Raw genomic sequence first — 6,000 nt, 5'->3', positions numbered from 1 at the left:
TGACATAACCCGCCACCACCCTACTGACGCTATAAATTACCCCCCCCCCCCCACCAGGGAAGCTGCGTGACTTCCCTGGCCCCTGTCTTGCGGACCAGTGAACTTTGCCCAGGATGCGCTCTAAATAAAGCTTTTGCTCGTCCATACTTGGTGGCTATGTCCTTCTTTATTCATAGGCAGAAAATACCTTATGTTTGGTGCTGAAACCCGGGAGGAGCTTGAGTCCGCAAGGACCACTCCTCTCCCCTTCTCCTCCGAGGAAGACCAGGGACCTTCTGACCTCCCACCCACTTTGGCACATGGGGCAGTAAGTCTCCTACCTCCAGCCTCCCCTCAGTTCTTTCCAACTCCAAGACTCCCTGTTCGTAATTGCAGCTGCCTCTGGGACCTCCTATCCGTTCCCAGTGCGTATGTTGCCTATGGAGATGTCGCGGACACTCCCACTCTACCTGACTGTCTGGTGGCCAGAGATTGAGTTGTGGGATGGCAATTCTCATCTCTGATCACCCCAAGACTGAGGGCAGCCATGGGGGCACAGAAATCTAAACCTGGCTCAAAAACACCCTTGGGGTGTCTTATCTGGAATCTCCCAAACATTGTTCCCTACCTAAAGAAGAAGAAACTGATCTTCTTCTCCACTGTGGCCGGGCCACAGTACCCATTAGAAAATCAAACCAGGTGGCCTCCTGAAGGGACTTTCAACTTTAACATCCTCACCATTTACAGAACTATTGCCAGAAAACTAGGAAATGGTCGGAGATTCCTTACATTCAGGACTTCTGGTATATGTGCTCCCGTCCTAATCTCTGTGATGCCTGCTCTACGGTGCAGTTCCTTTTAGCCAGAGAAACCTCAGCTAAACCCTCTGTTTCTAATCTTTCCTCCTTCGCCGACCCCCCTGAGGAACTCTTCTTTTCCTTCCCCTTGTGCGGTGCCATTACTGTGCGTCCTGTCCAAATCTCTTCCTAAAACTTCTTCTGTATCCTGCCTTGATGTCTCTACGTAACCCGCAGAACACTACAACATTTGGGAACTTGTCTGAAATGCCGGTGTTCCGCGTCACCAGGTAGAGAAATCCAGATCGGCTGGCCTCTCTGGGGGGTTGCCAGACCCCACTGGAATCTCAAGGAGAGGCACCACCTGAGACGTTCCAGGGCTCCCATTTTCCTGTGGGGTTCAGACAATTCCTCAGCAGACATCTCCGGTCCCCAAATTCAATAATTCAGCAGAGAAATAGAGGAGGGTGCATAGAAGCCATTCCCACCTCTTTATTTTTATTTTTAAAATTATTTTTATTTATTTATTCATTTTAGAGAAGAGAGACAGAGAAAGAGAGAGAGAGAGAGAGAGAGAGAGAGAGAAGGGGGAGGAGCAGGAAGCATCAACTCCCATATGTGCCTTGACCAGGCAAGCCCAGGGTTTTGAACCGGTGACCTCAGTGTTCCAGGTCAACGCTTTATCCACTGCGCCACCACAGGTCAGGCCATTCCCACCTCTTTAAACGGCAGACACTGTTGCCTCCATTCTCATTGAAAACATCATCCTGTGGTTTGGAATGCCAACTACCATCTAGTCAGACAATGGCTTGACCTTCACTGCCCAATAGTCCAGCAGGTTGCCACCTCTCTCAACATTATCTGGAGACTCCACATACCCTATCACCCTCAATCATCAGGTAAGGTGGAAGGGGCCCATGATATCCTAAAGGGTCAGCTAACCAAACTTTCCATCGAGATCAGATTCTCCTAACCAAATCTCCTCTCCCTGGCACTCACCAGAATCAGAGCAACACCGTGAAACCCCACTGGACTCAGCCCCTTTGAGCTGGTTTATGGTAGACCATTCCTAATTAATCACAACTTACCCATTAACCCCCCTCCTCTTGCCACATACCCCTCCCCCTTTCTGTCTTTACTCCGCCATCTTCTCAGGGAACACACGGACCAGACTCTTACTCCCATAGGGGGTCCAGATGAAGCACACCCAGCAGTCCTTCTCCAGCCAGAAGACAGGGTTCTTCTGAGGGAGCTCCAGCCTGGCTCCCTATAGCCCAGGTGGATGAGACCCCATATGGTAATATTAACTACTCCTACTGCAGCCAAGCTCCTAGGGCAAACACCTTGCTACCATGTCTCTTGCCTCAAGCTTGTCCTCATGCAGAAACACTGGCAGTCGGAACCACTGCCCCCCCCCCCCGACTTCGGCTCACCAAAAGGTTGGGCCCTGCAGATCCTCCTGTTATTCCTGTCCCTCCCACAAGGAACCTGCTGCCAGAGTGAATTATAGCAAGGAGCAATGCTGTTACTATATCAATGAGACTGGCCTGATGGAAGAAAACATCAATGTCCTCAACCATCTGCAAGAGAAACTGCGCAAGGATCTCTCTTCCTACAACTCGCTTAACTCCTGATGGCAGTCACCCATCCTCACCTGGGTTGCCCCTCTCCTAGGTCCTCTTCTAATTATCAGCATATTACTCATGTTTGCTCCTCTTTTCTTAGATTCTTACAGGGCCGCATCTGTGAGGTTTCTCGAGTCACAATCAACCAGATGCTCTTACACCCATATACACGACTCCCCTCAGAGCTACCTCCTTCCACCCTCCCTTCCCCACGATGCCCCTAACCAGCAGGAAGTAGCCAGATGAATAGCGGTGCCCCTATCTAACATAAAAGGTCAGAATGTGAGGTCGGTTGGCAATGGGGGAAGTTCACATTAGGAACCAGGTGTGGGGACTTTGGCCGAAACCACCCACACCCATGACCGCCAAAAGAAACAGCCCAGGAGCATTTTGAAAAATTTGTCAGCCAATGAAATTTCTTTTTTTTTTTTTTTTTTTTTTTTTTACAGAGACAGAGAGAGTCAGAGATAGGGATAGATACGGATGGACAGACAGGAACAGAGAGAGATGAGAAGCATCAATCATCAGTTTTTCGTTGCGACACCTTAGTTGTTCATTGATTGCTGTCTCATATGTGCCTTGACCGTGGGGCTACAGCAGATCAAGTAACCTGTTGCTCAAGCCAGTGACCTTGGGTCCAAGCTGGTGAGCTTTTTGCTCAAACCAGTTGAGTCCATGTTAAAGCTGGCGATCTCGGGGTCTCGAACCTGGGTCCTCCGCATCCCAGTCCGGGGCTCTCTCCACTGCATCACAGCCTGTTCAGGCTTAGCCAATGAAATTTCGCCACAACATTCAACCCACCACCACCTACCAATGCTGTAAATTACCCCCCACCCTGCGAGGGAAGTTGCCGACTTCCCTAGCCCCTGTCAGGCGGACCAGTGAACCTCACCCAGGATGCACTCTAAATAAAGCCTTTGCTCATCCACACTTGGTGGCTACATCCTTCTTTCTTCCTTGGCAAAAAATACTTTACATCCAGCAACCCCCATCTGGGGCAATTGCTCAAATTAACCAAGTATCCTCAGTACCTGAGGCCAGTGCTCAAACCAGTCGAGCCACTGGCTGAGAGAAGGAAGGAGAGAGAGAAGGGGGAGAGAAAGGGGAGGAGAAGCAGATGGTTGCTTCTCATGTGTACCCTGACCAGGGATCAAACCCTGAACATCTGCATGCTGGGCTATCAACTGAGCCAACCAGCCAGGGCCTGTCTATTTCTCTTTTAGTTCTGTCATTTTTTAACACATTTAGACACTATGATATTAGACTGTGCAAGTTTAGAACTGTTACGCTCCTCCTGATTGGAGCCTACTCTCTTTAAATTTTTATTTTATTTATTCATTTTAGAGAGGAGAGAGAGAGGGAGAGAGAGAGAGACAGAGAGAGAGAGAAGAGAGAGTCAGGGGGGAGGAGCAGGAAGCATCAACTCCCAAATGTGCCTTGACCAGACAAGCCCAGGGTTTCGAACTGGCGACCTCAGCATTTCCAGGTCGACGCTTTATCCACTGTGCCAGGCAGGTGGAGCCTACTCTCTTTATATCCCTCTTTAGCTTGACCCATCAACAACACAATTAGGAGACTCTGGGAAGGGGGGTGCCTTTGGCCTAGGAGGGGCTTCTCTTCAGTGGAGGCAATTCTCAAAGGACCAACCACTGGGGGATAAATCCTCTCTTCATGAAGGGGAGTCTGGGTAGCACACCACAGCATCGATTACAGTATATTTGTGCATGCATAAAGTTCTACATTCCAGAAGGGATAAAAGCTTTTTTAAAGCCCTGGCCGGTTGGCTCAGCGGTAGAGCGTCGGCCTGGCGTGCGGGGGACCCGGGTTGGATTCCCGGCCAGGGCACATAGGAGAAGCGCCCATTTGCTTCTCCACCCCCACTCCCTCCTTCCTCTCTGTCTCTCTCTTCCCCTCCCGCAGCCAAGGCTCCATTGGAGCAAAGATGGCCTGGGCGCTGGGGATGGCTCCTTGGCCTCTGCCCCAGGCGCTAGAGTGGCTCTGGTCGCGGCAGAGCGACGCCCCGGAGGGGCAGAGCGTCGCCCCTGGTGGGCATGCCGGGTGGATCCCGGTCGGGCTCATGCGGGAGTCTGTCTGACTGTCTCTTCCAGCTTCAGAAAAATACACACACACACACACAAAAAGCTTTTTTAAAAATGTCAGGGCTAAGGGAGAATTGAAATGCATAATAAGATGGCCTGACCAGGCGGTGGCGCAGTGGATAGAGCATTGGACTGGGATGCGGAGGACCCAGGTTCGAGACCCCGAGGTCGCCAGCTTGAGCACGGGCTCATCTGGCTTGAGCAAAAAGCTCACCAGCTTGGACTCAAGGTCACTGGCTCGAGCAAGGGGTCACTCGGTCTGCTGAAAGCCCGTGGTCAAGGCACATATGAGAAAGCAATCAATGAACTAAGGTGTCGCAATGAGAAACTGATGATTGATGCTTCTCATCTCTCTCCATTCCTGTCTGTCCCTATCTATCCCTCTCTCTGACTCTCTCTCTCTCTGTCCCTGTAAAAATAAAAATGCATAATAAGATGAAGACAGGATAGCTGGATGGAATCAGGAATGTGTGTCAATGTTTGGACTTCAATTGTAAATTTGGATTTTGTCTTCCTTGAGACCAAAGGAATATGACTAATCAGATTGGTTATAAAATTCAAGGTCTCCATGAGACAAATCTATGACACCTGCTCATCCCCCCTCTTATGGTTTTCTCTGATAATCACAGGCAACAGTGTTGGTCCCTTCTTCCAGCTCTCCCCTCGGTCACCTTTACTCTCATACTGAACTCTGTGTATATATGTATTTCTTCCCAAGACTTTAAATTCCTGTGAGGGTAAAGAACGAAGCTTTGCAATGGCAGACACCCAAGCATCTGTTTTGATTCCATACTATGAAGTTTCCCCTTTGCTTACCTGTTGTCATTTCCTGTGTTTGTCTGGGAAGTAGAATGGAAGCCATTTGAAGTCAAGGATCGTAGTTTGTATTTATTTGCATCCCCATGGCTCCCGGGAGGTGCTTTGTAACTATTGGTTTTAGTTGGGCAGAACCAGAAGTGAGTCTTTGGCCCAAGAGATGTGACCAAAAGAATGAGATCAAAGATGTAAAAACCAAAAGGCCAAGGAATACCAGTTTGAGGTAAAAGTGTAAACTTTTCACTGGCATTGAGATAATGTTCAGGAAGTTTTCCCACGGGCAACCTGGACATACTACGGTCATTTAAAATCAAATAATTGTAAAATAGAAACTAGAGATAGTAAAGGTGTTGAGCTTGAGTTTCACTATAAGTGATGTAACACTATAAATAGTGACAGAAAGCTTTAGTTGTTTATAGGAAGAGGGGCTTAGTCAGCACCCAACTATTAGTCACAGTGAGAAAGTAATTCTGAAATGCAGAGCTCTTCTGACCGATCATGTACCCACAGTCGCTCAGTGGTATTTACAGAGCATCTGCAGGTCAGTGTGTGTTATTTGGAGTATTGGATGTACATATGCTTAAAGTTCTCCTTGAGAAAATGTAATCATGCTCCCCCATTCATCCTCTTTACCCTTCCTTTTCCTCCTCTCCAGCCTGCCCAGGCCGTCTCAAGTTAATGCTG

This window comes from Saccopteryx leptura, chromosome 2 (assembly GCF_036850995.1).
Source record: "Saccopteryx leptura isolate mSacLep1 chromosome 2, mSacLep1_pri_phased_curated, whole genome shotgun sequence".
Lineage (NCBI taxonomy): Eukaryota > Metazoa > Chordata > Mammalia > Chiroptera > Emballonuridae > Saccopteryx > Saccopteryx leptura.
This window is presented reverse-complemented; position numbering follows the sequence as displayed.